General features: G+C 41.1%; 3 protein-coding genes across 3 annotated transcripts in view; all 3 read right to left on the bottom strand.

Annotated features, from left to right (window-relative positions):
* The window catches only part of LOC143715491 (uncharacterized), a 659702-nt gene that overhangs the window by 116591 nt on the left and 527147 nt on the right, over window positions 1-15964 (bottom strand). The window lies entirely within an intron of this gene.
* LOC143715460 (uncharacterized) overlaps window positions 1-15964 on the bottom strand; it is a 263726-nt gene that overhangs the window by 224281 nt on the left and 23481 nt on the right. The gene's annotated exons all lie outside the window — the stretch shown is intronic.
* Window positions 1-15964, bottom strand: part of LOC143715471 (uncharacterized) — a 33296-nt gene that overhangs the window by 6030 nt on the left and 11302 nt on the right. Inside the window, exon 2 of the mRNA XM_077207299.1 lies at window positions 173-216. The gene's annotated coding sequence lies outside the window, so the exon portion shown is untranslated. The remainder of the gene's footprint in view (window positions 1-172; window positions 217-15964) is intronic.

Raw genomic sequence — 15964 nt, 5'->3', positions numbered from 1 at the left:
GTACAGGGCCATCATGTTTAACTGAGCTGCTGAAAAGCCTCTTTGTCTCCAAAAGTTCCCTGTTTTAAGCTCATTCATTTTAGTGATGTCTGAGATCTTCAGTAAATGGGCACTTTAAATTGTTTTATTGGTGTCAACAGGCTGAAAAAAAAAAAAACTACAGCATCATCACCTTTAACTTCAGTTCTTGTCTTTGCTCTTTCACTTCCATCGGGTCTGAAACATATTAAAACATTGAAATTGTTAGAATGAGTTCATGGAGGATAAAATGTGAATACTGAAGTGAACCCTGATTTAATAAAGGAAAACAAGTGAGATCTGTTTATCAAATGTCATATCTTTCATGTGCCAAAGGTTAGTTTTGTCATCCTCTTGTTAATAGTCCAAATTTGAAATGACAACTGCTGCACAAGATTATATATACAGAAATTACAGGATTTAATACATTTTAATACATCTTTTTTAAGACTTCCTCCATACATTTTTAGACCTCATCGCCACTTCAAGTTTTAACCGTTACATCAGTGGCACCTTAAATTTACTCTATATTGATTGTGAGATAGCACAACTAAAGTCTTAGTCTGTGATAACTCCTTATCAATGCAAAATAATTTAGAAGGGTGGGAACGAAGTACAAGAGAATTAAATGAGTGACTAACCCAATGCAAGGTTTATGAGAAAAAGAAAACAGAATCAGACCAATAAACAAAACAATTGGGGTGTAAATCGGACAGTTCATCACGATACGATACGATATCAATTCTCTCAGCCAGCGATACAATATTTGCCGATACCTCAAAAAATTCTGCGATACGATTACGATTCAGGGCCAAATCGATCGATTAATCGATATTTAGATATTATGTTCACACAACCAGTTATGTTTTTATTAACTCACAAATGGTACCAAACTATATAACAAACGTTTAATTAAACCCTTTGACAATTGCATGCTCTCTCCCATTTGGGACATTTACAACAAAAGAAATCATTTGCAAGAACGTTTTTTTTTTGTGCATTCAAAGTAATATCAAACTGCAGCTGGGTTGTTTTGATTAATAATAACTTAAATAAATACAAAATTAAAGTCAATTGAAAGTATGTTTTTTATATATTTAAAGTTTTTTTTTTGCAGTAGCAGATAACGTACTCGGTAACCTCGGTTCTCTCTAGAATAGGGAACGAGTATTGCATAAGTATAGCTTACGCCATGGGAAAGAATCATCTTTTCGAGATATTGAAGCCAAAAAATTATCCTTAATTTTTGTATCCATTGTCAACGCAGTGCAGCAGCTAGCAAACCTAGAGCAGGCTGTCTAGCGTGCTCATAGGCTACACTGCGGGAGCTGCAGCAGCCTATAGCTGAACCCGACGTGACGTCACGTCACGTCCAATGAAGGCGCTCGTGCCTTCACAGCGTCAGAGCCCGCCAATATGGGCGTGGCTTAGCGTATATAAGCAGGGTTCGTAGGCTGATTCTCTGGTTTTCATCGACTGAAGCGAAAAACGCTTGTGGCGCATGCACAGCAGGTTACGCAATACTCGTTCCCTCTTCTAGAGAGAACCGAGGTTACGTTAGGTAACCGAGTACGTTCTCTTACGAGAGGTTCTCTCGTATTGCGTAAGTATAGCTTACGCTAAAGGAACCCTTTTGTCAACGCCATGCGCTCCAGCATCCACTTATGAGAATCCCAGAATTTCGGGGATCCCAATTCAGCGGGAATAAGTGCATGTATATATATATATAAGTGCATGTATATAAGCACTCACAGGGAATACAGAGTGGCGACGCCGGTCAATGTATAAGCATATAGCACATAACCTGATACAGTGCAGCTCAACCAGAAGAGCTAGTCATATGTAGTCATGAGTAGTTTGCGCATGATAGTATCTGGGCAGAACTGACTTCTCACTAAACTGACAGTAGTTTCGCCTGTAGGGCAGGAACCTCCAGATTATAGAATCTGACAAAGGTGGAAGGGGAAGCCCAGCCCGCCGCCACACATATGTCATGAATGGAAATTCCACTGGACCATGCCCACGAAGAGGCCACGCCTCTGGTGGAATGAGCCCTGACGCCCAGGGGGCATTGCAGACCTTTTGCTGTATAGGCAGCTGCAATCACGTCTATTATCCATCTGGATAGACTCTGTTTCGAGGCGGCGAGACCCATGGTGCGCCCACCAAACGAAACAAAAAGCTGCTCAGAACGCCTGAAAGGGGCGGAGCGCGTAATGTAAGCTCTCAGCGCCCTGACCGGGCAGAGGAGATTATCATCACTCTCACTATCGGACGCTGACAGAGCCGATAGCGAAATGACCTGTGCTCTGAACGGAGTGCCAATCTCTTTAGGAACATAGCCATGTCTAGGTTTGAGGATGACTTTTGAGTCATTCCGGCCAAACTCAAGACACGCGGCACTAACAGACAGCGTGAGTAAGTCCCGACAGAGCGATCAGAAAAACGATTTTAAGTGATAAGTACTTTAGATCCGCAGAGTCTAAAGGTTCCAAGGGGTATGCTTTCAGGGCCTCGAGGACCAAAGAAAGATCACACATGGGAACTGAAGGGGAGGCACGGAGGATTCATCCTTCTGGCTCCTCTGAGGAAGCGGATGATGAGCTCGTTCGGTGAACGCGAGGCTCGAGGGAGGGGCTCCGGCCGTCTTAGGGAACGGCACTCCTTTCTGCGCGGTCTCATAGCCCCAGCTCGAAGCTCATAGGCCCAGCTTCGGGGTTCCCAGCTCGAAAGTCATAGCCCCAGCTTCGGGGTTGCAAGCTTCGAGTCGAGCCCGCAGGGTTCGCTCTTCACAGTGCTCACATCCTCCGGAAGAGAGGGCAATATAACGTGGCGGTCTCCGACGCTGAGCGGGTTCTCAAGTTCCAGCGATGCGAAGAGCTTCGATGAAGAGATGAAAATCAGAGAATCAGCCTACGAACCCTGCTTATATACTCTAAGCCACGCCGATATTGGCGGGCTCTGAAGCTGTGAAGGCGCGAGCGCCTTCATTGGACGTGACGTCACGTCGGGTACAGCTATAGGCTGCTGCAGTTCCCGCAGGGCAGCCTATGAGCAAGCTAGACAGCATGCTCTAGGTCTGCTAGCTGCTGCACTGCGTTGACAATGGATACAAAAATTAAGGATAATTTTTTGGCTTCAATATCTCGAAAAGATGAATCTTTCCTGTAGCGTAAGCTATACTTACTCAATACGAGAGAACCTCTTGTAAGAGAACTCCACATTTCATGTTACAGAGTTAAACAAAACCAAGTAATTGTTATGATACATAATACAACACTCTGAAAATATTTGTAACGTTAATCTCCTCAGATGACACAGACGCCTGACAACCTTTGCTGTTGTGATTAACGTACACACACTACATTTCTTTAGTAAGTTTCCGTGAAAAGGTTTCAGCTTTTCTTTTCACGCGCCGAAGAAAAAATCACGGGAAATCAAAGTTCGTTGAAATTACCCATCCTCAATCACTTTTAGTCAGCTTTGATGAAACTCCTCTTAGCTAGCGCATCTTTTCGAAGTGACATCTGACATGAACACTGCGCGCTGAGTCGCTAAAACGGACTTATCGTGTTGTGTTCACCAACAAGGGTGCTACTGCTTGTCGGTTTCTGCTGTAAAACATGAACATGCGATGCACTGACAGTGGACAATACCGGCTTTTATGACAAAATAAAATAGTTTACTCATACGATGTGCAGGCTGGTAGTAAGAGCCTCAGCATTTAATAAAAACTGGCTTTAATCCATTAACTATTTTCGATGTTTTTCAATATGTTACATGCACTTTCATGGGCGAGGAACGCCGGACAACTGAATGTCTATCTGAGTCTTTAAATTTTCGGGCAGCATGTGACCTGAAGCTGGTCTCTAATTGGTTTCTTAAAGATTCTCCTCCGGACGCAGGTCGTTGCGTCCCTGGCGAATCAGAATTGCATACGTTATTTTATCCAATCTGATTGGTTCTCGTCACCGGTCATTCAACTTTACGCTCTTGGCCACTACTGCGAGTCCACCAAAACCTTGGCCACTCTTGGCCACTACTGCGAGTGCGCAGGCGACTCCGCCAAAACCTTGGCCACTCTTGGCCACTACTGCGAGTGCGCAGGCGACTCCTCCAAAACCTTGCTAGGCTGATCACTTTCGTAGAGATAATGGCAGCAGTTAAACCAAATTCTGTCATTGATTTACAAAAAAACCCCTTTCACTAGGCGTTCGCTGGAAGAAAAAATAAAGGATAAAGGACCTCCAACCGGACCAACCCGATTTACAAATCCAGCAGCAACCAGTGACAGAGGACGAAGCTTCACCCGCGCTTGTTATGAGAAACGGAGGTGGCTGGCTGGATGTGATGTTAGCAATGCCCTTTTTTGCTTTCCCTGTCTTTTATTTCAAAGTGTCGGCACTGAAGTTTTGTAAGAGACCTCAAACATCTATCTGAAATGTATTTGTATTTATTTCCGCCCACCCAAAATAATTATCACCAGCCGCCATTGGTTCAGTAAATCTTGTCAGGCGTCTATTTCGTCTGAGGAGATTAATATAAAGACACACCGGCAGACAGTATGGTGAGTAAACGAAAATGCAAGCTTTGGCGGAAGGATGAGAGTGTGGGGAGTGTCAAAATAAAGGTACCTTATGTCGGTATTTTACGTGTGGCATCGATGCATCGTATCGTTAGATGTTATATCGATGCATCGATCCATATCGATGTATTGTTACACTTCTATAAAACAATTGACAGAACTTAGCTCAGAGATGTTTCCTCTCTGAGCTAACGGGACAATGAGTTCACACAGTATATTCAATAGACGTATTTGTAACATCAACTCTTATAACTATCTGCAAACCATAGCTCTTTTGTGATACACTTCTCATGACAAATACCTGACTGGTCACACAGTTTACCTGTGAATACGGAATGCTTTGTTTCTCTGGTTGCACGTTCCCTGGTGCTATTTTACAGTTCCAGAAAATAATTCTGCCACAGACCAGGAAAAACCTAGTCTAAAGACAGTGTTATTCAGATGCTATTTTAAGCGCGCATGCTTGGCCATAACGTAGCGTGTGCACAACGCGCACTTTGCTTCTCTCATCTACACAGACGCAGCAGTTCCCATTTTTGCTAACCATAAATAATTACTAGGAAAAATATTACCATGCAAGGAAAATTATTGTGGTGTCCATGAAGATAGGCATAAATCTAGCTTACACATTTTCACAAATTATTATATGCCTGTTTAACCGAAGCTAATTTGGGCGGGTTTCTAGCATCCCCATACAATGTCACTTCTCTGGCTTTTGAAGGCCCTGACGAGAACGTCGGTCTCCTCAGCTGTGAACCGCTGGCAAATCAGCCATTATAATAGCAATCCGCCATGGAACAAGAGTGCCTGCTTTTAAAGGGAATGTGAGATGGCGCTCTGATTGGTTTACTGCACGTTACGCCCAAACCACACCTATGAGTAATGTAGCTACTTCAGACCAACCCATTTTAGATTTTTAGAGATCCGTCCACAAAGTTACTTTGGTGTTTGACACTTGTCAAGTCAAGTCAAGTCAAATATATTTATATAGCGCTTTTCACAATACAGATTGTATCAAAGCTGCTTCACAGTATCAATCAAAACAACTTAATGTTTGTTTATTACTGGAAAAAAAAGACATCCAAGTTTGGTAGAGCTAATCAATGGTATGATTGGTTAATTAATTTGAATATCCCCAACTGAGCAAGCCAAAGGGAACAGTGGCAAGGAACCGAAAACTCCATCCAGTGACCTAATGGTGTCCTAACACCCCATCAAATGACCCAATGGAGAGAAAAAAAACCTTGGGAGAACCCAGGCTCAGTTGGGGGCCAGTTCTCCTCTGGCGTTTATGAAGTAGAGGCTGTATTTACAGTAACTGTAAGATAAAAATCTATATGAATGCCTGGCTAAATAGATGCGTCTTCAGTCTAGTTTTAAACTGGGAGAGAGATTCTGAGCTACGAACAATATCAGGAAGGCTATTCCAGAGCTTCGGAGCTAAATGTGAAAATGCTCTGGCTCCTTTGGTGGATCTGGATATCCTAGGAATGACCAGAAGCCTCGAATCTAGTGATCTTAAAGAGCGCGATGGATTGTAAGGCGATAGAAGATCCGTAAAATAGATTTGAGCTAAACCATTTAGAGCTTTGTAAGTCAAAAGCAATATCTTGTATTTAATACGGAACTTTATAGGTAACCAATGAAGTGATGATAAAATCGGTGTTATATGATCATATTTTCTTGATCTAATAAGAACTCTAGCGGCTGCATTTTGGACTAACTGTAGCTTGTTTATTGAAGATGCAGGACAACCAGCTAATAAAGCTTTACAGTAATCTAGTCTCGAGGTCATGAATGCATGAACTAACTTTTCTGCATCAGAGACTGATAGCATATTACGTAGCTTAGCAATGTTTCTAAGGTGGAAAAAGGCTGTTTTTGTAACATATGAAATATGCTTTTCAAAAGACAGGTTGCGGTCTAGTATAACACCCAGGTCTTTTACTGTAGCCGATAAAGTAACAGGGCATCCTACTATGTTAAAGTCGTGATGTGAAGGGTTTTGTGGACGTTTTTTAGAACCGATAAGTATAACCTCTGTCTTGTCTGGATTTAATAAAAGAAAATTACGCGTCATCCAATCTTTTATATCATTAACACAATCTGTCAATTTGGATAATTTAGCGTATTCATCTGGCCGTGATGAAATATATATTTGAGTGTCATCAGCATAACAATGGAAACTAATTCCATGTTTCCTTAGAATATTACCAAGTGGCAGCATATATATTGAGAATAATAAAGGGCCTAACACAGATCCCTGCGGCACTCCATAGTTTGCCGAAGTTATAATCGATTTTTCTCCATTTAAGTAGACGAAATGGTAGCGGTCAGATAAGTATGACCTGAACCAGCTTAATGCTTGTCCTTGAACACCAGTGTAATTTTGTAGTCGATCTAAGAGTATTGTGTTATCTATAGTATCGAACGCAGCACTAAGATCAAGTAAAACTAGTACTGAGATACAGCCTTGGTCCGAATCTAAAAGTAAATCATTTGTGATTCTAACAAGCGCAGTTTCAGTGCTATGATGTGGCCTGAATCCAGACTGAAACTTTTCATAGATGTCGTTTTCTTGCAAGAAAGAGCCGAGTTGAGCAGACACAACTTTTTCTAATATTTTTGACATAAATGGAAGATTCGAAATGGGTCTGTAATTTGCTAGGTTATTTGGATCTAATTGTGGTTTCTTAATAAGAGGTTTTATAACTGCCAGCTTGAACGTTCTTGGAACATGACCTAAAGATAAAGATGAGTTAATAATATTGAGAAGAGGCTCTTCCACTATAGGTAACACTTCTTTCAGTAGTTCAGTTGGTATAGGATCTAATAAACATGTTGTTGTTTTAGATGAAGTGATAAGTTTATTTAACTCTTTTTGTTCTATGGTTGTAAAGCATTGTAATTGTTCTTGCGGGGTGATAATTGCGGCTGAATTATAAGGCGCGAGCAGAGATCGAACGTTTACGATTTTGATTCTGATGCTTTCAATTTTCTCGGTGAAGAAGTTCATGAAATCATTACTACTAAACTGTAACGAGGTATTTTGTTCAGACGACGTCTGTTTATTTGTTAGTCTAGCCACGGTATTAAATAAAAACCTTGGATTATTTCGGTTGTTTTCTATTAATTTGCTGAGGTGCTCAGCCCTGGCCGTTTTAAGGGCCTTTTTATAACGTGACATACTGTCTTTCCACGCGATTCTAAAGACCTCTAAATTAGTTTTTTTCCATTTACTCTCTAAATTACAGGTTTCTCTCTTTAAAACATACGTAGTATTATTGTACCATGGTGCTATACTTTTTTCTCTAACCTTTTTTAATCTAATGGGTGCAACAATATCCAATGTTCTAGAGAGAATGGAGCTCATAGTGCTAGTTAGTTCGTCTAGTTCATCTGTTTGTTTGGGTTCAGGCAGCAGCTGGGACAGATCAGATAAGCTATTTGAGAAATGATCTGTGGTGGATGGACGAATTGTTCTACCTGGTCGATAACGTGGTGCAGCATGACATATTATAGCAGTGTGTAATATGCAAGTTACCAAGTAGTGGTCAGTGACATCATCACTTTGCGGTACAATATCTATATCGGTTAGATCGGTTCCATATGATATAATTAAATCGAGTGTATGATTAAGACGATGAGTTGGTCCGGTGACGTTTTGCTTGACCCCGAAGGAGTTTAATAAATCTGTAAACGCAACCCCTAACGCATCATTTAAATTATCTACGTGTATGTTAAAATCTCCAACAATTAATGCTTTATCGACGTTGACCAAAAGATCTGATAGAAAGTCAGCAAACTCTTTTAGGAAATTGGCGTAAGGCCCTGGAGGTCTATATACGGTAGCCAATGCTAGAGATAATGTGGTTTTTTTTCTTACATCTAAGAGCGTAACATTTAGCACAAGCACTTCAAACGAATTAAACCTATGACGAGTTTTCTGAGTAACATTAAGGGTATCTCTGTAAATTGTTGCAACACCGCCGCCACGACCGATCAGACGGGGCTCATGCTTATAACAGTATCCTGGCGGAGTAGACTCATTTAGAGCGAAATAATCATTTGGTTTAAGCCAGGTTTCAGTAAGGCACAGAACATCGAAATTATTATCTGTGACCATTTCATTTACAATAACCGCCTTAGGTGTGAGGGATCTAATGTTTAGGAGACCTAGCTTTAGAAATTGTTTTTGTTCACTACTAGCGAGATTTTTTGTTTTAATAACAATTAGATTTTTTCTAGATCCCGCAGTAGATTTATTATTTGATCTTAGTAAACGAGGAATAGACACAGTTTCTATGCAATGTTCTACACTAGTATTAATATCAATTAAATTGGTGCAGTAGAGACTGTGATTTGGATTTTTGGTTACTAGTCAAACGGTATTTAACATCTTGGAGATGTTATCCGACAGAAGATCTGCCCCGATTCTACTTGGGTGTAAGCCATCAGCGCGGAAGAGCCTTGGTCGCTCCCAAAACAGATTCCAATTATTTACAAAAATCAGTTTCTGCTCATTGCACCATGACAATAACCATTCATTTAGCGCGAATAATCTACTGAACTTTTCATGCCCTCGTCGGTACGTAGGAAGCGGTCCAGACACAATAATTGATGTTTCAGGCGATGTGCAGCATACCGTATCGATAAGGCTCCTGAAGTCTTTCTTCAGAACCTCCGTCTGTCGCAGCCTAATGTCGTTAGCTCCCACGTGCAGCACAACAGCTCCGACGCGCTCGTCACCGTTCAAGATCTCAGTTACCCGCGCAGTGATATCGAGAACACGAGCACCAGGAAAGCAGTGACTGTGCACCTTACTTTTACCTAACGTAGCGTGGACGTGTCGTACGGTGGAATCGCCGATGATCACAGCATCGCGTTCCGTTTCACGAAGAGGGGAGAATCGGTTCTGAGTGGAGATCTCGAAAACCGGGAGGGGCGAAAAGATTCTTGTCCTGGCTCACGGATTCCGCGGAACCACCCAGGCTTCGTGGTGGTGTGTTGGAGCCGGAGTGAATGAAACCATGGCTGATCGTGACCTGGACGCTCGGGACCAATGCTGAGAAACGCACGGAGTAGACGAGGTCAGCGTCAGCGGGTTACTAACGTTAATCACTGATCCGTGTGCATCAGCGCGTGATGTTTAAAGAGCTAAACGCCGGTCTCTCAGCTCAGCTTGTCTCTCTAGAAGGTCACGGATCTGCTTTTCTACAGCTTCTAATTCAGACTGCACCGCGAGCAATTCAGATTTATTCTCATCTGCACCAAAAGGTAAATAACATACACCTGATATGTTCGCCATTTTAACAGATGGACAGTAAGTTAGCAATGATGCAACCAGTGATGCTATTAATATTTATTCTAATTTATGACTCAAGTCTTAGGTAAAAACCGTCTTTTTAGTGGTATGGGTGTAATGTAGACGCACGATAGACGGGAAAACAAACAAACTCACAGCAGGCAACGAGGCTGACAAAAGCAGTCGATCGCAGGGCGAGCAGCAGTGAAGCAGTGTCTTGCTCTACGACCAACAACCGATGTTCAAACCGTATTTGCGGTTCCAGCCGTATAATGGCCAACAGTCCGAGTTGTAACAGTGACGCACGATAGACGGGAAAACAAACAAACTCACAGCAGGCAACGAGGCTGACAAAAGCAGTCGATCGCAGGGCGAGCAGCAGTGAAGCAGTGTCTCGCTCTACGACCAACAATCAATGTTCAAACCGTATTTGCGGTTCCAGCCGTATAATGGCTAACAGTCCGAGTTGTAATTATGAGTTAAATGATGGTTCAGAACAGAATAAAGAGAGAAATACGGAAAAACAGAAGGAAATACGAAGCTAATACGAGGCTTAGACAGCCACGACGCAAACAAACTCACAGCTCACAGCAGGCAGCGAGGCGGACAAAAGCAATCGATCATCGATCATGGTATGTAATAATTAGACTTGTGTTTCAGATTGTTAAAATAGGGCCCTAAATGTTTTTGATCTTTCAATTTTTAATTTACACAGTTTAATATTTTCAACTAAAAGAAAACCTTATGATGTAACGTAAGCTTGTTGTGTATATAATACTTCCACATTAGTCAACAATGTTGTTTAACATCCGTGCGTAAAGGGACATATGCGCTAGTCAGTCAAAGAGCACGGTAACAGATGACGTCAAATCTAGCGGGATTCCATAAATAAACTGCACAGAATCCCACTATTCGCCTACGCAATGATTAAATTCAGGCAAATTTTTGCATACAACTAGCCTGACATCGTCATACTCAGATTCTAGTCAGAATATGTGTCTGATACTGCTCCATTGGGCTGTGATTATGCGGCGTATTTCAACCGAACCAGGAAAGAAAATGCCTCTGCACTCAATTGGATAGACCTACAACCAATCAGAGAAAGGGAGTAAGTGACGAATCCAGTAGGAAGGACGGCAAAAACATATTTTCGATCGACAAATGCCTTGATCGCTGTTCTCTGTTCCTCTTTTAAAATTAATGCGCTGTCGATATCTTCTATAACAGACGCAATGGCTGAATCTACACATTCTTTGTTCTAAACAAATTCAACCCAAGCACTATTTGGTGACGTGGATTGATTACGTTACTGTTGATCATCTGTCTATCCTCGTATAAAGCCCGCCCTGACAATTTGATTGGTCCGAACAGCTTTGGTTCGAGCATAGTTGCGCCACAACGGATCAAGTCCAGACCGAACTTCCCGACCTCAAATATTGTGGGCGGAGCTAAGTTCGGCTGGCATCCAGGCTAGCATACAACCTCTTTGGACAAATATACATAGTGAAAAGATGATACAAAATGTAATACCTTGGAAAATTGTATTTAAGACTTTATAAGGGCCTTAATTATTTCTCTAAATTCATTTATTAACTTTTAATACTTTTTTAGACCCCACGGACACCATGTATCATGTCACTTTTGCCATGCTCCTATTCTATAAATAATGTTGTATTCATTTTGCTGGTGGGATTCTCTCTGAAATTTGTCTAAGATCCTCCGGCCATGATTAAAGCATATTTTATTTTGCATAATTTACATTGTCTGGAGTCTGTTTGGTTATTGCTGCGCAGCAAATTAGTGCAGCACTAGAGATCTTATTTTAGTGTTCATGGGGGTCAAGACGTTGACCGACTCAGTCGACGTCATTTAGTAGACTAGACCAAGGAAAACTAATGTCGATCAGGAGACGTTCGGGGGCGTTGATTAGTAGACGAGACCCAGGTAGATTTAAGTCAGGTGCGAAAGAATGAAGAAAAATCTTCCACAGTATCTAACAATATACTGTATATAAACCAAGTCAGACAGCCAGTGATCATCATGCATTTAAAATAATCGAAACAATTAGTAAAATCAGCCTCGTTTTTTTTTTTTTTTTTTTAAATAATATTTTGTGTAGAAGTAAACCCTAATGTTGTCTTACCTTAGACAATCAAGTGTACTTGACTAAACATTACTTTAAATTTAGCATTTTGGCCCTGTCACTCAAAAATATGTTCAAATAACTTATTTACCTTCAAAATACATAAACTAAGATTTCAAGTGCTGTTAGCTCAAAATCATGATTAATCCTTACAAAAGGTCTTTTTCACAAATGTTGTTTTCTTGACTATGAAATGATAATACATTCATACATACTTTCTTCAAGAGCAAGGTGTCATTCTTATTTTACCAGAAAACAAATGGCTTTCATTATATAACAATTATTGATCGCAACGTAAATAAACTGATTTTTATTTTAAAAAAAATATTTTTGTAAAAACCCTGATACTTTAAACTTGATAAATAAACTTTAATACCCATAGACAAGTGTTTTTGTGATACTGGGGGTCGCACAGTTTTCACTCAGTAGCCTTTTAATACAAGCTCTTACATTTGTATTTAAACAGGGTGCACATATACAGGTGAAACTCGAAAAATAAGAATATCGTGCAAAACTTATAATTTTGTTGATTATGGCTTACAGCTTATGAAAAACCCAAATTCAAAATCTCAGAAAATTAGAATATTACATGAAATCAATAAAAAAAAACTGGACGATAAATTGTCCAAGAAATTGTTGCGATAAACGATATTGATAATAAACGATAATATTGTCGTTCTGAGACCATTTTCATCTAAAATAATGATAATGGCATTATAATGCAGGTACACCTTTTCAAAGATCAATAAACTTTTATTTCTAAAGACTATTTAAATTAACAAAACAACCAAAAACAATAAAAACAATGGACTCTGTCTCTGTAAACAAAAAATGCACTTACCAATGTGTGACTTCCGTTCACACTGAGAATCATATGCATCATGTACTGCGTGAGCATGCGTCTCATATGAGTATGTGCACTAGTTTGTGTGTGTGTGTGTGTGCTCGCGTCTCATATGAGTATGTGCGCGGACAGTTTGTGTGTGTGTGCTCCGTCTCATTGAGTTTGTTTGTGTGTGTGCACTCGCGTCTCATATGAGTGTGCGCGAGTTTGTTTGTGTGCGCGCGTCTCATATGTGCATGGAGAGTTGGTGTGTGCGCGCATCTCGTTCTCGTGTGTGTAGAGTTTGCGTGTATGTGCGTGAGCGTCTTTAGGTGTGTCGTTGTGCATTTCATACATGTACTTGTATGAAACTTGCATGTACTTGTTTGAGCATTCAGCAGTATACATGCATATTTGACTACTTAATATATGTATGCAATTGTTTCACATATGTGTGTGTGAATGAAGTTTGATTTAAGCCCTATTTTAAGCCGATTTAAGCCGGTATGGCGCCTCATATGAGGATGAAAGAGCGCGCGCCCGCGAGAGAGGGAAGCGCTACGGCGCTCTGCAATCAAATACGATTGTAAATAGGCTCAGTGAAAAAAAAACAATAATTAAAAAAAACATTTGAAAATCAATGTGTGGCGGTCAGCGTTGATATTGACATCCAGTCTCTTTGGTAGAGAGAGAGAGAGAGAGAGAGAGAGTGAGTGAGAGAGAGAGAGAGAGAGAGAGAGAGAGAGAGAGAGAGAGTGAGAGAGAGAGAGAGAGAGAGAGACACACGAGGAAAACAAAACAAGAAAGCAAATGGAAATTATCGCGGCCGGAAAAATTATCTAGCTCATTTTTTTTATCGTGCGATTAATTGATTTATTGATTATCGCAACAGGCCTATTTGCACGATATTCTAATTTTTTCGATTTTTAACCTGTATGCCACGTTCTGAAATGCATGAAAGAGTTCCTCACAGCCACCTCCCAAGTCCCATTAAAAAATATACAAAATAACAGAAATACAGTGACGACACATTATGTTTAACGTTAAATCAAATTAATTTCAAATCGGTTTAATTAAAATGTCCCCCTCTTTCTTTGATGCGATTGCCCACGCAAGCTAGCCTGGTTAAAACCAAACCCTTCTCAGTCATAACTGTGTTAGGGTCTGGGGAAGGTTCATTCACAGCTCACTTCCAAACGGACGTCGCTCAAATGCCTCTGGGCGCAATTGGATAGATCTAAAACCAATCAGATTGATCGTAATCTTGTAAAGCCTGCCTCAACTTTTGTGATTCGTGCCTCGATTTGGAAACTGACGTCGCTCAAATGCCTCTGGGCGCAATTGGATAGACCTTAAACCAATCAGATCGATCGTAATCTTGTAAATTCCGCCTCAACGTTTGTGATTGGTGCCTCGATTTGGAGAGATTGGAAATGAGCTTGAATGGGCTCTTCGCCAGACTAACTCGCAGAGCAAATCTAAATTTGCCGGAAGTTCGTCTGGGTTTCCCCAGGCAACACGCAAACAGTTCTGCCTGGCAACAAGAGAACTAATGCACTGATTGGTGGATTACAAAATTGGTGATTTCTGATTTTCGCATCTCTGTTGCTGACACCAGTGCAAATTTCAAGACGGGAGTTTTCTTTGTGTACCATTCTCGGTAAGTACAATTATTAAGTTGGCTTGGAAAAGCCAGCTTGCTGATATTGTACTTAAACTTCTTCTGAGCCAAATTTTAGACTGTATCTCCTCCTAGACTGTTAAAGCTACGACCACCAAACTCGGGTCAGACCTTCAGACTGTTCTGACTTGAGTTGCTATATCTTTTCAGACTGATTTGAGTTTCAGTTTTCTTAAAAATTAATATTAAAAATCATAAAAATCCAATAGACTTTCATTGACCAAATGTCCAAGACATTTGGACATAACTGTTTGAACAGTTTAACAGCCAGAAGCCCTTGATACTCATTTAAGCTTTAAGCTATGTATCTTCTTTTTAACTAATAATTAATATTTCTCTCTCTCTCTCTCTCTCTCTCTCTCTCTCTCTCTCTCTCTCTCTCTCTCTCTCTCTCTCTCTCTCTCTCTCTCTCTCTCTCTCTCTCTCTCTCTCTCTCTCTCTCTCTCTCTCTCTCTCTCTCTCTCTCTCTCTCTCTCCGCATGTGCCGCCGTTTGTTGAGCGGAGTGAGTGGTGTGGTGATGTGTGGTGTCTTTTTGTGCCCGTTGTGGCTTTAAAAGATTTTTTTCCCCCTCTTACTTTTTTGTGTTTTTTGTTGTTTCGTTTGTTTTGTTTTATTGTTTGTGAAATTAGCAGAGAAACGTAATACCGAGCGCCTGCCTAAGCCAGTCTTCGCACTGGGAAGCATGGCGACTCAAGGAGTTAATATTCTCGATTCACTCACGCGGCGCCACGGTGTGAAGGTTGTGGCCGCGGGGAGTGTGGAGGAGTGTAGCGTAGCGGTCGGTGACGTCGTGGGTCATGAATGTGTGTTAGCGGCGTCCAAAATGAACAACTCAATTGTACTGTTTTTAAATACAGTAGAGAAAGTGAATGAAGTTGTTGAAAAGGGAATAAACATACGTGGTTTGTTTACTCCAATACTACCTCTCTCTACTCCCGCTAAAAAAGTCCCCATTTCAAATGTACCCCCCTTTATTAAAGATGAGATGTTGAAGGAATTGTCAGGCTTTGGCAAACTGATTGCTCCCATACAAAAGATCGCTATTTAGACGTTAGGCACGTAGCCGTCAGAAAGAGCAGAACACAATTGGCTACTTTCCTGATGACGTACACCTCAGACACATGCTCAGAGCAGCGGATCTCCAACGCGGCAAGTTTCAGCCACAGAATGAGCGCCCCTGACCGCAATGCAAATGTGACTGAACGAGCTTCCACAAGTGAGGAGAAAGCATACGAAATAGTTGATAAGAGAGGAAAGACTAATTCAGTGGTATAAATTCAGTGGTGTATCGGTGTTTCAGCGTGCTGCAAAATGTGCCGGAGTGTGACTGCCGAGTCCGACTAGCAGCGGGAACACATCAAACGAGGATCAGGAGATAGACTGTGCCGATGCGCGCGTCCGCGGCCAG

The sequence above is a fragment of the Siphateles boraxobius genome, unplaced genomic scaffold (assembly GCF_051911475.1).
Source record: "Siphateles boraxobius isolate OS27281-9 unplaced genomic scaffold, OSU_SipBor_1 6, whole genome shotgun sequence".
NCBI lineage: Eukaryota > Metazoa > Chordata > Actinopteri > Cypriniformes > Leuciscidae > Siphateles > Siphateles boraxobius.
This window is presented reverse-complemented; position numbering and strand designations above follow the sequence as displayed.